Source organism: Adiantum capillus-veneris, chromosome 14, assembly GCF_014529385.1.
Source record: "Adiantum capillus-veneris isolate H3 chromosome 14, ASM1452938v2, whole genome shotgun sequence".
Taxonomy (NCBI): domain Eukaryota; kingdom Viridiplantae; phylum Streptophyta; class Polypodiopsida; order Polypodiales; family Pteridaceae; genus Adiantum; species Adiantum capillus-veneris.
Genome location: NC_140944.1, coordinates 4,633,024 through 4,651,825, shown reverse-complemented (window position 1 = coordinate 4,651,825; position 18,802 = coordinate 4,633,024).

The window sequence follows — 18,802 nt, the reverse complement described above, 5'->3', positions numbered from 1 at the left end:
ATGTAATCCATGTACAACGATCCTGATTGCATATGCACTAAATGGATGCTTTGCTGGCTTGTGCAAGTTTATGGATAACCACTTGGATCCATCTTTTGCACTTCTATCTGCACTTCATCTTTGAGCTTGCAATACCTGGCTCCACTGAAGTTTGTGAACATTTGGGAGTTCTTTGAATCTGGCTTTACTCTGATCAATAGGATCGTGGCTTCTGTGCTGCTTTTGCCAGTCATAAGATACCTATGGCTTCCGAATCTGTATATGAAACTTTATCTCCAATGTAGCCTTACTCTGTTGCAGCTATGCATGTGTTGCTACTGCTACTAGTTAGCTTTGGTTCTCGTGCATTTAAACTCTCCGCTCAACTTGACTCCATGACGTCTTGGTCTCTAAGAACTATCTCTTAGCAGATCCTGGTATTGATTAGCACAGTTACTCTTGCTCGAGTATGATAAGACTGCTTTTGCCAAAGTACTTTTGGCAGTTGATTGCTCTTAGACTCACAAGAGTTGATTAACTCTAGCTCGAAAGTGTCAGAATTGATTTCAGTTTTTGAAATGATGGAAATCTAGGCCTTGAATAACCTAACTTGCAATCCAATGTGATTTGTGTCCCGATTCGCATGAAACTGCCCTAATGTCTTGACTTTACTAAAAATCCATTTCAAAATATACTTTTATATGCTCGATCCCATTTTGACAGTTTTTGATTGTTCGCTCTGTGAATATCACTTCAATCTGATCTAAGTGAGTCAGTAAATGAGATTTCCAAATTCTATCCTTGCAAAGAGCCAAAGGACTAATCTGCAACCTCAAAACTGAGTTATCATGATCCGATGGAACCCAAACTTGACCAATGAACTTGTATTATGTTTCTCTAACACTGTATAAGCTCAAAAGTCCAAAATCTTGTCTCTCAGGCTCAAAAGTAAATAATTTGATTATTTACTTTTCTCAATTTTTCTCACTTTTTAGAATTGTTTTGCCATATAGACACCTTTTTGTAGTCTCCAAACAAGTTTTACTGAGTTTGAACAAGATTTGTCCAAGTTATCAACTGTTTAGTGTTCGCAGACTCAGTTTTCGAGAATCTGGCTTAAGTCTCACTTTTGTGATCCAAAATTCACCAAACTTGATATGTGCAATCTACTTGCTTTACCTTGTGGCGTACTCGGTTGTGCAAAAAATCTTAATTTTGGAGCAAATATAAATAATCTAATTCTTTACTTTTCTCAGTTTTTCTCACTTTTTAGAATTGTTTTGCCATTTAGACACCTTGTTGTAGTCTCCACACAAGTTTCACTAAGTTTGAACAAGATTTGTCTAAGTTATCAAGTGTTTAGTGTCCGCAGACTTAGTTTTCAAGGATCTGGCTTAAGTCTCACTTTTGTGATCCAAATTTCACCAAACTTGATATGTGGAGTCTACTTGATATGCTTGACCTTGTGGCATACTCAATTAAGCAAAAAATTTCAATTCTGGAGCAAATATAAATAATTTGATTATTTACTTTTCTCACTTTTTAGAATTGTTTTGCCATATAGACACCTTATTGTGATCTCCGGACAAGTTTCACTGAGTTTGAACAAGATTTGTCTAAGTTATCAATTGTTTAGTGTCCACAGACTCAGTTTTTGAGAATCTAGCTTAAGTCTCACTTTTGTGATCCAAATTTCACCAAGCTTGATATGTGGAGTCTACTTGATATGCTTGACCTTGTGGCAAACTCCGTTGTGCAAAAAATCTCAATTTTGGAGCAAATGTAAATAATCCGATTATTTACTTTTGGGATTTCTTAGCAACTTTTTGCCAAATTGTGGATACAAAAAGGTTGAGCAACTCAACTTAAGCTCCCTAGCCAAGTTTCACCAAGTTTGGATAAACTCTGCTCAGTTTGTCAACAGTTTTATGTATGCATAGTGACTTTATAAATCCAGCCACAATTTTCACTTTATAGATCCAAATCTTACCAAATTTGATGCGAGTGCTCAATACAGCATGATAGAACTTGTGGTATGCTTGGTTGGCCAATTTTTTAAAAAAAATTGGACAAAAGTAAATAATCACAACTATTTATTTCTGGCAAATTTTAGCATATGTTTCATCATCTGGACATACACACATGTTAAAAACTTTAAACTAAGCCTCTGAGTCAAGTCTCACCAAATTTGAACAAGATTTATCAAGTCAAACTCAATTTTTCAACAATCAGTACAAATTTTAATTTTTATCAAGTTTTTGGTTTGTTTTGTGATCCAAACTCTATGAGCCTTCACAAAAGATGTTTGTAATCATGCATGGAGTCAGTGGTATCAACCTTGGTCAATTTTGGGCTAAAAGTAAATAATCGCGACTTTTGGCCTAAAATGGTCAGTCTTTTTGTGACATGTTTAAAACTTAATTTGGCCTAAATCCTCAAGAAAATATAAATAATCTGTGTTTTTACAAACTCTTAAAAATTTACCTCAAATGTTTCTTTAAGCTTACCTATTGGTTCATACAACTTTTATGAGCAAAATCTCAAGCCGGATTCAGTGGTTGACAATCCTTTGGTGTTGTTTCAAGTTGTAGACCTAAATTTTTGCAACTTCACATAAACAACTCACAGATGATTCTTTTGGAGTGAGCAACGATTTGAGATCCCACCTTGGATTCTACTTACCATACTCCTAGGTTCTTCTGCAATTGGGTTGTGGAAGGTGTCCACAAACAACTGTTTTCTTGTTTTTTATGGTTTTCAGAGCCTTGATCTTAAGACTTGTCTTGTCCATCAATCATTCTCAAAATCCTATCATAATTCTACAATCCTACAAGGTACTTAGCAAGTACAATCTACTCCCATGCTACCTACCTCTACACAACAAAAGACGACACTATTAAGCTATGTGGTTTTAAAGAGAAAGTTTAACTCTAGGTGATCCTAAAGAAAGTTAAAGGACAACTACACAAAACGCTCCTTTTTTCTTAGTTTAAGTCTATTCATCCCTGGAAACGGCGCCAAATGTGGGTGCGTTTCCTAACGTCACTCTTATCTTATTGCAGACATAGCGAGAACGACGAACATATTTGTCAATCCATGGAACGAAGCTGACTTTACTAGTGCATAAAGGCTACAAGAGGGTGTCAATCTCTTGGAAAACAACAGACAACTCACATCAAACACAAGCTACACTTAAATGACCTAAGTCATCAAAAGCTAGTCGCTAATCGGCAAGCAAACCATGATCGTTACAGCATCAAACAACATCTGAATGCTATGAAACTTCTAGGACAAGTATATAAGACCTAAGCACACATGCTTATGGCCTCAAATTTCACTTTTGATGAAGTGCAAAAAACGTGATTATTAATAGCAATGAGATTTTGACCTAGTCGTTTCTGACCCCAAATGCATCTAAATGCTTAGCAATGATACCCCAATACCCCGCCTATTATTTTGTGATTTCCTAGCTCTTACCTGTGGTTGCAATGCAACAGATGGCACTGCAATGTGACAACCGACAAGGGATTAGGAAGCATGAGAAGGAGAGATATGAGCGTCGTTATCTCACGTTGTGTATTTCTTATCCAAAACTTAATTAAAACTTTACAAAGTTGGTTTTTATACCTTACCCAAGGTTTAAAATGTGTAATATCCCGATGTCCAAGACCTTTGAGGCTCCACAACTTACTGTATCTGCAACCTAGGTACACTAACTGACCTATTATTTACATCTTGGAACTCTTATTGACCCCGTAACACGTTACAATTATCACAATGGCTAAATACATCGGGCCATTTTTTTTAAAAATGTGAAAAATGTGTAACTCCAATCTTCACTACTTCTTCATATTCATCTTCGATGTGCATTCATAAGGATTCGATCTTTAGCAGCTCCTGTTAACCGACGTCAACTCAGTTAGCATGATCCCATTCCCATTAAGTGGCATCAGAGCTCCACATTATGCTACCTAGGTTTCCCATTATACATTTGTGTGAAATGCATTCCCTAATCTTTATTTGCATTAGCTTAACAATCCCAACTCCTAATCACCATTTGGGCATGAGCATGCTTCACTACCCTTTGGTGATTAGGAGAAGCAAACTTTACATCTAGCATTGAATCCTTGCATAAATTTTCAATCATCAAGTTAACATTTGCGTTTAGTGTGTTTCTCCATAATTTTCATCCTCAATTGAGATCTTCTTCAGCGTGTTTTTGCAGCAACTCATAAAGAGCAATCCGACAACTGTCTACTTGCTCTAATTAGGTTCCATACAAGCATGTAATTGCTCGATTAAAGTTTGCAAGAATTAGTGCATCTTTACACTTTGCAGAACAACAGATCAAGAAAAACATTGTGTGTGTGCGTGCATATGTGTGAGGAGCATTTAATGCTCATAGCATTTTTAGGTGGATAATATTCTCAACCCTTCGAGACTTTTTCAAACGCAGGATAACTCCCTATTCTAAGGTATTTTGTCCACACATACATACGGCTGTCCAGGCCCTCGCCCTCGCTCTCCCATGCAATGAGCTCGTTTTGTTGTGCACTTCAATGCAGGACATGCCCACAAGCCTCGCATGCCTATGTGGTTGCAACTCCACCTCACCGACTCCCACATGCCAAACCTGCAACCCGCCAAGAGATGACTTGCCTGCTTCGCTTACGAACTTGCTGCGTAGTCATTACCCATATAATTGGTGCATATGCAATCAGGGTCATTATACATGGATTATAGTGGTCAAATCTAAAGTCAAGAGCTAGAATTGGAATATCCAACAGATCAACCAATAGAAGCCAGTCTACTTGGAAAACCGAGTCAAAGATAGTACAAAGGTCAAGACGGAGCAATCTATAGCTTGATGCTGAATGTACTAAAAGAAGATGCTAACAACTTTGCAAGTACAGAGTCATCAGCACCACAGTTATCACAATTTCCTTTTCTGGGCTTCATCATGGGTCTTTCGATGGGAGGTCTGACACCTTGATTAGCTACACAATACATTGGTGCGAGCTCTGGTGGAGCATAAGTCATGGTTTCCTCCATTGGTGGTGGATGTGGACTATACCAATCTCCCTCTACCATTACCGTAGATGGACGAGGCTCTGCATAGGGTGTAACAGGCACTAATGCTTGTTCATCTATGACTCCTTCTGAGTGCAGGTACTTTACAGGCACCCCATTATGTCCTGGATAAGGAGGTTGCTGTCCCAACACAGGTTGAGGTCTCTCATATCCATTGGTGGTCATTGAACTTGAGCCATATTAGGCCGATATCTGTACATGGGTTGTCCCTGGGGCCTCATGGGCACGTATTGAACATTCCCATCATACTTTGGTCTGTAGTAGCACTCGTGGGTCTCATGGTTGGTCCATTTACCCTTGATTTCACACCATTTTTGTGGCCTAATTGGTTGTCCTTGTGGGTTTATCCCCTCTCCTGGTCCTCTCATAGGTGCTTTTTGCATATTGTTCATCATGTCATTCATCCTTTTTAGCATATCTTCTATGGCTGAGAGAGGTGCCGCAACAGCCATTTCCACCTATGTTGGTTTTGTGGATGCAGTCTTCTCACTTTGGTTATCCTTAGGGACATCCTCTTCATTAAAGATCTCACAATTGTCTCCTAGGTCGATAGCATCAAACACACACGCCTCTAGGGTTGTATGCTTTTTACTATAGAGTATAGCATGAAGTTCTTTGTTTAGAAATCCCTACAAAAACAATGATACAAGTCACTCCTCTGCAGGTATCTCCATCTCTAGGCATCTGGCAATGTATTGTTTCATTCGAGTTGCATAATCCCTAACAGAGTCACCATGTTTCTGTTTAAAGTTGTAGATTTGAGCTACCGTATTATGTTTAATCCCCGTTTTAGAACAAGAAGCTACAAATCCTTGAGCTAGTGTATTCAAATCCATGATTGATCTTGGTGGAATGTTTTGGAACCATGTCAAAGCTTTTCCTTCTAACGTCATTCCAAACCCCTCGAAGTGAGTATGGAAATTGAATATACGCTCTGCTCTTAGCACTTGCTTAAAGCTTGCTAAGTGGTCATATGGATCCCCTAATCCACTGCATTTTCTGACCCATTTTTGAAAATCAGATAGTCTGAACGTCTATTTGGTTCAACTCTAGGTCTTCTGGGAGTTGATCTTGTTCCTAGTCCTTCAAACCAGTCTATCAAAAATAGTGACTCATGTAGCCCTTAGTGTCACCCGTTTTTCTACGTGATGAGGTGGTTTCTGGTTTCTTCACATTACTCTCAGATGATCTCTCACGATGTTCATCTCTTGGAGTGGTTTTTGGTCCTTGACCCAATATCCAATCCCGTATGGAATACCCCTGGTATTTGGTTTGTTCTACCTCCTCAGGAGTCATCATAACAAAATTGTTGTTATAACAATCCCTAAATAAGTAAGTTGGTAGATCCCAGATCCCTTATCTTTAATCTTGAAGATATAGATGATCTTCATGGCCGTTAATTGTCCTGGTCTAGCATGAGAAGTCCACAAAAGATATTTTATGTTTCTATCTTCCCAACAATAGACTCCGATCCTAGGATTATCTGTACTAAGCCATTTCAAAGGCTTCAAGTCTACTTGATCGTATCCCTCGAATTCCAAATTTGGTGGTCCTTCTTTTGCTAACATATCTGGGATTACAGTGTTTACTTCTAATCCCCATTTGTCCACCACGTCAAGGTTTTCCACTTGTACATATTGAGTTCCGTTTCGATCTATGTATATTTTTCCTTGTTTGTTTGCCCTAACCTCTTCTTCGAACTCAATACCATGATCATCAATGCGAATAGCATACTCCTCATTAGGATCCATGTACACCTGGGATCCATGACGATTAGTCTTGTAAAAAGAGAGTATATGCTTATAGCGCATTGTCGTTCCGGTTTTCGAGTGAGTCGAGTAAGAAGACATTTCGGATGTTGAATCTGAAAAAGTGTCTGAGTCTTCTTCAGGAATTGTGTGCAAGGAGTTTCCTTGGTTTACGCTTTCTTCAGCGGATACTCTACTAGTGTTTTCTCCGAATAGGCCTTGATTTCCTATTACACGACCGGATCTAAGGTTCATATAGACTTATGAAGCCCTAGATAGAGTACTCACCTTAGATTGACTTGTTGTCAATTTCCACTTGATTCAATTGCAACTTTCTGTCAAGCCACTGATTCCTCGTCTACAACCCGATTCCTGTACAAAATTAATCAAATTAGCTATTTTTCTATAAGGATAGTAGAGCTCTTGAGAACTCCAGTGATAGGTCTCTGTATTTCACTTCAATTTGTGCTATGGAAGTCAAAATTTTGACTTTCAGATTCAATTTAGCAAAATCAAAGGTCTAATCTTCAACCTGTAAACTGAGTGTATCTGTATCAATTTTGATCCGATTGAACCCAAAATTGCCCTATGGCCTTATATTATGCTGGTCTAACACTGTATAAGCCCAAAAGTCAAAATTGAAGTCTTTGGATAGCAGAAGTAAATAATTGCGATTATTTACTTTTGTCACTTTTTTGCACTTTTTGGATTGGTTTGGCAAGTATACAACTTTCTAAAGCCCTTGGGCAAGTTTCAACAAGTTTGGATAAAATTTGATCAAATTTACCCACTGTTCCGTGTTCGCAGTCTCTGATTTCGAGAATCTGGCTTAAGTCTCACTTTTGTGGTCCAAATTTCACCAAAATTGATTTGTGGGGTCCAATTGATGTGCTTGACCTTGTGGTATACTCAAATTTTCAAAATCACCAAGTTTTGAAGCAGATGTAAATAATCGTGATTATTTACTTTTGATAATTTTTTACAAATTTTTGTCCCAACTTTGACACAGATCTATTAAGCACCTTATGTTAAGGTCACTAGCCAATTTTCATCAAGTTTGGATAAGTTTTTGGTCAAATGGTCATCAATTATCTATCCGCATACTAACTTTGTAATTTTAGCCACAATTTTCACTCCAGTGATCCAAATCTTACCAAATTTGGTTTGTGGGCTTATTACAACATGGTAAAGCTAGTGGTATGTCAACTTGGTAAAAAAAGTTCAAAAACAGGACAGATATAGATAATCGCGATTATTTACTTTTGCCAAAAGTTTGCAAGTTTTTGGTCAACAGAGCATATACACATGTTTATCACATCAATGTAAGCCTATGAATCAATTTTCAACAAGTTTGGATAAATTTTTTCTCAATTCACACTCAAGATTCAAAAAGTCAGTACAAGCTTTAGTTTTCACCCAGTTTTTTGCCAGTTTAGTGATCCAAATCTCTTGGGCCTTTACAAAAGTTGTTTGTACACATGCTATGAGTCAATGATATGAGTCTTTGCTAATTTAGAGCAAAAAGTTAATAATTGCAATTATTAACTTGAGGCTTTAAATGAGCACTTTTTTGTAATTTTCTCAAAGACAGTCTTTTTATGATGTTTTTTAAGCCTATAAATCAAGTCAAAACTTAATTTGGCTTAAAATATCAAGAAGAAGTAAATAATCTGAGTTTTGGTCAACTTCTTGAAATTTTTACCTTGAAGTGTCCTTGAGCTTACCCACTGGTTCGGACAACTCTTATGCTTACTCCCTAGTTGGATTGAGTGAATTCGAGTCTTTTCATACTATTTCTAGCCGTAGACCTGAAATTCTGCAGCTTTACATAACAACTCACACTTGATTCTTTCAGAGAGAGCAATGCTATGAAATCCACCTCGGATCCTACTTACCCTACTCCTAGTTTCTCATGCAATGGGGTTGTAGAAAGTGTCCACAAACACTCGTTTTCTTGTGTTTTTTATGTTTTTTAGAGTCTTGATCTTAAGACTTGTCTCGTCTACCAATCATTCTCCAAATCCTAATCTAAATCTACAATCCTACAGTCCTAAATTTACTCAGCAAGTACGATTACTTCCAAGCTACCTCTACACAGCAAAAGACGACAATCTTAAGATATGCGGTTTCTAAAAGAGAGTTTTGAACTCTAGGCGAACCTAGAGGAAGTTAAAGGACAATTACACAAGACGCTCGTGTTTTTTCCTAGTTTATGTCTCTTCGATTCCCGCCAGCGGCGCCAAATGTGGGACGCATGTCTAACCTCACCATCCTATCTTGTTGCACTATTAGCGAGCACCACGATTAATTTGTCAAACCATGGGACGAAGCTGACTCGACTAGTGCATAGAGGCTACAAGAGGTTGTCAATCTCTTGGAAAAAAACTAACAACTCGCATCTAATTCAAGCTACACTCAAGTGACTGAAATCACCAAAAGCCAATCGCTCATCGGCAAGCAAATCACATCCGTTACAACATCAAATGATATCCAAACGTAATGAAACTTCTAGGACAATTTTATAAGACATAATTACACATGCCTATGGCCTCAAACCCCACTTTAGGTCAAGTTCCAAAATCGTGATTATTAACAGCAGTGGATTTTTGACCTAGTCGTTTTTAACCCAGAATGCATCTAAATGCTTAGCAATGATGCCCCAATACCCTGCCTATACTTAGTTTTTGATTTAAACATGCAAATTCCTATTTATGATGAAATTAGTCCGCGGGTTGGTGATGCCAAAAGCTATGAAATACTGTGAATGGCTTATGTCAATGAGCTCTTACCTGCGGTTGCAATGCAACAAACGCATTCGCAATGTGACAACCGGAGAGGGAGTAGGAAGCGCAAGAAGGAGAGAAGTGAGCGTCGTTAGCTCTTACCTGCGGTTGCAATGCAACAAACGCATTCGCAATGTGACAACCGGAGAGGGAGTAGGAAGCGCAAGAAGGAGAGAAGTGAGCGTCGTTAGCTCATGCTCTGTATTTCTTATCCAAAAAACTTATTAAAAACTTACAGAAATTGGCTTTTATACCTTAGCAGGGATTTTTTGGGTGGTCAAAAGTAATAATCTGGAGTTCCACCAAAGTTGGGAATTGACTGGCTGATACAATCTGGAAGCTTGTAGCCCCGGCTCATTAATTACAAGGTTTACCAAGAAAATAGGAATTACAATATTCTTGATTTATCAAAATAATAATTGTTTTACAAGGAGAACTCCGAAAAATGGTGTCCGCGTTAGCTTGCTGCTAACAAGGCAACAAGCTTGTACATGACTATTCGAACTTGGTGGGCAACTGGCAAAATATCCGATAGTAACTTGTTGCAGATGGATTGTTGGCTCTCAATTGGTGGCATGTGTGTTACCCTCCCTAGAGAAAGCACTTTGTGGGGGTAAAACTATGTGGGATGCTATTTTAGTGGCATGTACAATTATTTGCTTCAATGCATTTACAATATTTCTTTATGTTGCAAGAAGTAGATGATTTGTCATACATTCCAACTACAAACCTTGTAGAAACAAAGCACGCAAGTTGGCTAGCCAGCGAGGGAAACAAAGAAATGTTTAGCTTGTATGATGCATTGTTTTTGATATATCAAATGCATTGTTGCAAAGTCTGAAGATGCTTGCTTTTGTCGAGGGTAGATATCATGGAGCAGGCCCTTTGACCAAAAAACTTGGTCGTCACGCACAACAAGGAAGAGCACCGGGTCCATCAACTATTGGTACACCCCTCTATCAAACACCGGCAATGGAGAGTGATAATATTACAGTATCACGTAGGCGCAAAAATGCTGAGACAGTAGATTGTGAGGAAGAGAACGCATCGCACCGACCTGAATGTATTACACAGAACATTCCTCGCAATTGTCGAGGACCACAAACATCATTTACAAGGGTAGGTCATGAGGTCGAAGAACACAAGGATGGTATGATGGTAGAAGAGATGGATGGATATTCTTAAGACAATGTGGGCAATCTGTTGTATACCAAAGGGTAGTAGGGTTCAATATAAGGGTGGTTGGGATCTAGATTAGGTACATGCAAGAAAAACATAAGGTAAACAGGTGTAGGTGCGGTTGCACCATCCTTTTGGGGAATTTGTACATGGGACAGAGGGGATAACACTGGTCAAGGTAGCGCTTCAAAGGCACAATTTATGTGGTTCTGCAATAATAGTGTGGATCACACATGGAAACTCTGTAACACAATTACTCAATGTCTTGCAAGAGTACCTAGAACTTGGCCTATGGAGACGAGAACGAACAAAAATTCCTTGAAGCTGTTGGATTTGGAGACAAGGGGCTTCACCGTAAATAAGATCGCAGCAAGGGAAACCAACAATGTGAGTTATCGGCCAGGAGTATCCATTCAGACAGCTAAGAGAATTGAATTATCCGTAACCATGGAGGCACATGTTGTTCAACACACTGTTGTGAAGGCAGGCATGCATCAAAAATTCAAGGTGGAGACAACTTCTTCTCAAGTTCGAGGAGAGAGGTATGAAGTCCATGTTGCCAGTAGTCCGATGTGTACATGTGGAGACTTTGCAACATGAGTGGTGCAAAATAAACCATATATGGCATGCAAGCATATATACTACACATTCCTTTGCTATTTTGGCTCGGATTTGAACTACAATATGTTCGTCCATCAGAGCAAGCTAACAAATGAAGATCTGCTACGTGTGTTCAATTGTCGATGTGCAACATCATTGTTCTTGAGCGCTTGCGACTTTGTATGTAATTGCAGCTGATTTGGTATTAAAAATCTTTTAATGAGAAATCCTGCTTCAGCTTCGAGATGATGTAATGTCTTTTGTTTTGAAAAATTGTCGACTTTGTACATAACCTCTTTCTTTGTTAATGGATGGTATATGCTGAGTAAAAAATGTTTTGCAATTTTGAGCATATCATATTTCTTAGTTTGTAGATGCTATGCATTGGGTTGAAGTTTTTTTATAGTTTGTCTACTTTGTGCATAACATATTTCTTTGCTAGTGGATTCTATGTGCTCATTTAAAATTGTGATTTGTGCCAGGTCTCACATGTCCTAAAAGTGTGGATTGTATCTTATTGTCCTTCAAATATGTTTCAATCAACAATTTTTATCAAAGACAATGGTAGTTTGAATATTCTAGGGGATTGATAAATAACAAAAAAAGCTCCCTCCAATAAGCTCTCTCCAGCCACAGCTTTGAAGAAATCTTTTGAGGGAGCTTTTTTCTATACCTCTACTTGGGCAATCTTTTCTAGCCAAAAGCTATCTCCGTACCCATCCCCGAATTGCTCCTCTTGGTCCAACACAATCGGAACAATCTTGTCCCAAGAAATAGTATGCACCCTGCCACTTGTAATAAGCAAACTGTAGAAATTAGAATACAAAGAGGTAATTGGGCAAACAAATCCACCCTCCAAGCAAACTTTTTTGAGCTTACACAAAATCAAGCAATGTCTAGCTTAGCACTTCAATATATGACTTACATGATAGATGGTGGTAGCCAAAGTTGAAAACCCAATTATAGCCTATAGGGACCTGGTAAAAGTATACATGTGGAGGAATTTTCAATGTTCTTTGTGAATAGAGATGGTGCTCAACAACCTAGAATATCCCTGGCTCTCCTTTTTCCAAAGGTTATGTAAAAATAATTATTATTATTGATCAAGAGAAACGCCCAAAAAGCTTAAGGGATTATAAAGGGTTGCTGCCAAAAAAAATTATCCATGTATAACCTTGATTATCTACATTGTAATGGAGGTCCAACTTTAGCCATGCCACCGGTATTTAGCCCTCCTCATCAAGTGTTTGAGAGAGAAAGAAAAGAAGAAGAAGAATAAAACAATTTTTAACGAGACCATCACTTTGTTAGGAGGGTTGGCCTACACTGAGTTAGTCCCTCAAGTGTGGAGTAAAGAAAGAGAGTGTTGTTGGGAGCTCATCTACGGCTTGACACTCTCGCTCATCTAGCGAGCCCACTACTTTTGCATCTTTGAGGCTTGACACGTCCAATCGATGCAGATTATCCGTGACATTTGGCTGGAGTAGATCCACACACTGAAGGGCCAATTTGAGAGGCTCTAGGGCAACTACAACCGCATGCAAGAATGCCACATGGACTTTTTGTGACTTTGGTGGCAAGGGCCCTTCTTCACCATGGTCCATGCACGCCTAGATGACAGTATCGTCCACCAGTGTGGCTGTTTCCTCCTCCCATCTCCTGATTTAGCCATTTCTATATATATCTTGTTTTTTCATTGGGGGAGTCTCCCCACTCGTTGATGTAGTCTCTTCAACAAGGGAAGAATGTATCCCATTGGGCAACTTTCTTAACTAAGAGAAGGATATTTTTCTTGGAACAATCCCAAGAGACCTCAAAGATCTACCCTAAAAAAGGAACTCAGGTGCTTGGTTACTTTGTGTGTGTATGTGTGTACACGCGTGCGTGCACGTGTGTGTGTGTGTGTGTGTGTGTGTGTGTGTGTGTGTGTGTGTGTGAGAGAGAGAGAGAGAGAGAGAGAGAGAGAGAATTGGCTTATACATTGACGGCTCAATCAAAGTTGTCCTTGATTGCGAAGACCATGATTCCATCACTTTTTTTTTGCAAATGTACAAGCCCTTTTCTCATTGTGAAACATCCTTCATACCTACTAATGCTTGGGTAATGATGCACAATAGCCTTGCCACGTTGCAACTAACTCTTCCTTTATTATGAAACTACATTTATTGATTTGACTCTCATTATGAACGCCTATGGAGCATATAATGATCCTAATTATTCTTCTTTCTTTGTTAGCTACCTGAAACAACGTCATTTTTGGAATGGCTATCGCCAACAGCAACACACTCTCGAGTCTCCACACAAGCTTTTCATGAAACATTGTGAGCACCACAATTGGTGACTTGCCTAACATTTGCAAGAGGTAAACTATCAAATAGGTATTATATTGAGATTTGGCAGCTTGTCTTCGCCACCGTCAAGGTTGCTGGTTAGGGGGCAGAGGATCTTGACCCTCCCGTTCTTGAGCGAAATCCTTATTGTAGCGCCGATGGATTGACGACATCTCAACATACAGAAGATCAGTGCATGCAGACTAGTAGTAGCCTCCCAAATCAGCAGTGGGAATTGCACTTGCACCTAACACCTCAACACGCATAATTCCAAGTAAGCAATGGGAAAAGCAGCGACATCAATGGGTATCTCTGCAGGTGAACCAGTGATACAATACTCTGCAGCCTGCACAGTCTCTATAGTGTACTTGACCCCCCTCCCAATAACCTTGACAATCGGTAATGGTCATTTTATTGACCATTCTCATAATATTTACTGCCACCATGGCTTCCAGCCTCCGCCGATCTCCATGTGGTCGTCAATATTATGGAGATTGGTCATTACATGTTTATTTCCTACCCCTTCTTCTCCTTCACCACGATTGTACGAACCAACTTCTTTTTAGCAACTCTTTTGAGCTTTGGTGAAACTTGCCATTGCCATCTTCTTCTTCTTTGTTGGAATAAGTAAGTTTGGCCACTGTGTGTATTGCTGTGTTGTTAGCATATAATTATGTCAACTTAATTCACACTAAGAGTTTGGGTGCTTATAGCCATGTAGATAGCCACAATTAGTTTCCATGGAGGAGGAGAAGACATTTAACTTTGAAATCACCATTGAATTTGATTTCACAAGCATTCGAGTGGCCTTGTGATTCACTTGAACGGATCATGGACACTTGCATTAACGGTACCTTGCTATGACATTGGTGTAGTGTAATTGGTCAACATTTGCGCCAAAGGCGGGGGAGGGGGGAGAGAGAGAGAGAGAGAGAGAGAGAGACTTGTGTTTTCACCCGCCCTCGCCCTACCTATAGGCTACAAGTAGGTACTCTAATAAGCACAATTAAAACGTCTCCAACTTTGAACCATTTTCAAGAGAGGTGATAAAATCTGAGGTCTAGCAAAGTGTCTAGCATTTTAAAAGGTTTTTTTTTTAAATGAGCTTTTGAGGTTCAAGACTCACAGGTTGAAATTTAATACGTAGCAAAATCAACCTACTTTTAGCTTCAAGAACATCAAGCTATTCCCAATGTGCCCAATAAGAAATTGGGTTACTTCACTATAGGGTAAAAGGAGCAATAGGAATCAGGTGACCAAAAGGAGGACTGACCAGTCCCAATTTAACACTATAAGAGCCTAAGTCCAGAACCACCAGCATTGCCGCGATTCAACAAAGAAAAATAGAAAGAGAAAATTTTGTGTATGCGATAATAGCAGTGAGAATGTACGTGATAATGGTTTATCGATAATATGCATGATAATAGTCGCAAAAAATCACGCACATTATCACATATATTACTGCCATACAGCTTTCCAAGATAAAAGATGCTCATTGAGGCCAACTTTGGGTGGCCCAAATGAGCATCTTTATTTTTGGCTAGCTTAAAACATATCAAATATCATTTTCATTTTGAAAAGTGTAAAAAATTTAATGATAAACTTTGAAATTACAACATATACCTTACCTTTATTAATCGAAGTAGAAAAGAACAATACTTTAAAAAACATTACATATAAAGCCAAATTTTCAAATGAGTTTTACTGTTGGACGGGAGCGACTCACACACCCATGAAGTGCATGCAAACACTACCTAGATCAACATAATGTCAATCGAGGACACAGATGACACGATAGGCACACGGAGGAAATCTCTTAAGCTTGTCAGGCTGAGACCATCCTACACATACAACACTCTAGAAGGCCAACTAAACCACAATCAAGAACCTCACTGCTCTCAACTACACCACCTAGCCACATACACACATACGGAAGGTAACTCACCAAATCATGCCAGATTCATACGAAACTTAAAGAACACCATCCCCTCACTAGGATACACATTTCCCTAAGCTTCTACACTCAAAACCCTCACTCTAAACCCATCTGCGGAAAACACGTAGGATGACAGAACAGAATTTTGAAAGTGCCCGAAATTGAAATTTATGAGTATCTATGCGTAGCTTATGTCGCCCCGATTCTATAGACTACTAGCACGCAGAAAACAGACATCGTTTGATACACTTACGGCCACAAATATCTCGTAGATGCGTCGACGTGTGCGCTTCGTCTCGCGTGGAATGCTTGGCATCCTTGCGTAGCTCTCCTCGAGCCTACAACAATGGTGCAGTCGGATCTCCAATGTGTTGAGCGAGCCGGGCGTAGCGAGAGGATGAAGCTCACGCTCACACTCTTTCTCTCTCACACACAGTAGACGGCAGCGCTAAAGTTTTGATTATGATTAAAGTCCTTTTTTATAAAATGACCTAGGTACCTTATATACTAAGGCTACCTTAGGTTTAACCAAAAATGGGGTTGAAAGGGTCAAATGGCTTTGTATTTACAATCTGGAAGTGCCATTGCACCCCGGCTTCTAAAACTAGAATAACTACTCATTACAAATGACATGTATAGCCATAATCCGCAGCATTTCATAACTCGCAAAAGATAAGACTTTGGTACAAAACTTGAGTTATGTTGTGTTGTTGACCCGGCGGTCAACACTCCCCCCTTCCGCGTTCATGTCGTCCCCGACGTGACCTGATTGTCGATGGTGATGTGGTCTTTGTTGTCGTTTTGGCTTCATCTATTGCACTGCTTGTAACTTTGTCGAACCACAGCAAGAACTATGATCCATTAGAGCGGACATCTATCATCGTAACCATTCATCTTTTGAGATCCTCTGATTACTTTTGTATCTGCTCTTCTTCATTGGTAACTTCTTTGTTCCTGTGCAATCATGTTGTTAGTGTTGTCTGCAGCTTTGTCATTGTAGGCCATTCTTCGACTCGCCATTGAGGAGAAGTATGCTATGATCTGAAATTGGTTCTCCAATGCATTTGTCAATTGATTTTAGTAGCATTTCCTTATTGTTGATGTAGAAGGAATATGTACAAGAGGATGGTGATAGGTGTCTTTAGATTAGGGTCTAAAACCTGGATGACCAAACGGAAAAAACCCGGTGGGAAAAAAATGCCTTTGGTATACGCTCTTATTGGAGTTGAGCAGTTGAACGTGAAGTACATGTTCATGAAAGGTGAGTGCTTGGGTGAAACACGAAAATAGTGCCTGATGCAAGTGCCAATTATGGGACACTCTATATGCATATGAGAAATTTGTCACCAAAAGCATGCAATGTGAAACAAGGAGATGATGGGTGTTTCGAGGAATAAATGTAGCACATGTGACATCAAAAGATGTCTCAATAGCTTCCACCTTTCCAAGAAGGGTTGTCGATGTTGAAGTTTCTCCACTCGTATCTCATTGTGCTCAGTACGTGAGTGTCTTTTGGACCTTCTCCTTCACTTCACCAGACTTAAGTACTTAGACTTCGACTCTTTTGCCCACCTATACCAACATGAGCAACACAACGTAAATATGCTCAACTCTTCCAGCTAAGTAAATATTCTAAGCGTCTTAGCAGTACCTAGAATAGCTAAGACGCTTAGACCACAGAGAATATTACTTGAAGCTTTGGGACTAACACCTCACTCATTTTGTGGCTTAGCTACTCGACTCTGACTTGTATGACTTGTCGGTTGCATGTTGACACTGCTTTGTGACAAGTTCTTCGGCTGTTGTAGTGGCGGCTGAGACATACTTCGTGAAGTTTCATCGTTTTCCTGTACCTTCTTCTCTTTGTAGTGCTCAGGCCTCTCGTCAGTCTTTTCTTCATGTGGATTATGGATTTTTTTAATTTTTTCTTAATAATAAACAAAGAAAATCTTTTTAAAAAAACTTAACAAAAAAAAATCATTCAAATAGAAATCTAAATGCTATGTACACTATACACATGTCCCTAGGGGCTCATATATGGATTTTGTCCCCATACTCCTCTGTAACACTATTATGAGGGCATATACTCTAAATTTCGTCAAAAGATTATCACAATAAAACGCAAAAATTCAATGCATCTCACAAAACATTGCCCTCTAATAGTCATAATGTTAGGTCCGCATTCAGAATGCCTCCCCCCTTCCTATTTGGAGTCATCCTTTACGATAGGGTATCGCAAAGGGTATGTGTTGTGCTTGGGCAATTAAAAGTTGTGCCTATGCAAGCCTTGCAATGTAGCCCTATTATGCATACACAATCAATGCATGGAAAAGATTTATGTTGTGCAAGATGTGGGTATAAGCAATTTGCTTATTGGCATTTGTTGGCGAGGCTTCCTATTCTAAGCCCTGTAATGGTCTTTGAAGCTTCTGTATCGTTGCTTGATTGAAGCGACTTGCTCTCTTCTAACTGTACTGTAATCGTAGGAAGAATTGTAATAATTCAAGCGGCGATGCACTAACAGCAGTTTTGTTGTTCTTCGTTGGGACCCATTCTTTGCGATTATTGGTTGTTTTGTTGCTAACGCTCGTTTGGGAACCCATACTTGCCCGTGCTTCGTTTGTGTTTGAAGAGACTTCTTTGGGATCCACCTTTTTGTTGTGTGAGTCGACAGTGGTCTTTGCTTCAGCCCTTGTACGCTTGGTTGGGGATGGGATTTAGGCTTTGAAAATTGATACTGTGGTTGTTTTGGAATCCAAATGAATTCCTGACTTTTTTGTGCTTTAATAAACTTCTTTGGATCCCAAACCTGAGTTGTGAAAGCTTACGACTTTGTGATATTCTTACCCGTTCGTGCACGCTTTCCTTGTTTTTGTTTTGGTGTTGGATCTTGTGATTTGTCATTAGAGATCTTTGTCTTCATGATCCATATCTGTTTTTGGCCGATCTCGCTTTTTGGTATCCAGATTTGTCGAGATTTTTGGCTTTGACTTGTTGTCCTGTTCTTTTGACCTGTCATGGTTGTTGCTGAAGGGGTTGGTGATAGTGATGGCCTGAGTTGATGATAGGGGATGTCGTAAGATTCATCACTATCGCTACTATCCTCAGCAAGGTTGACTTCTTGTACTTTCCCTTGATTTTTTGGCTGGTAGTGGA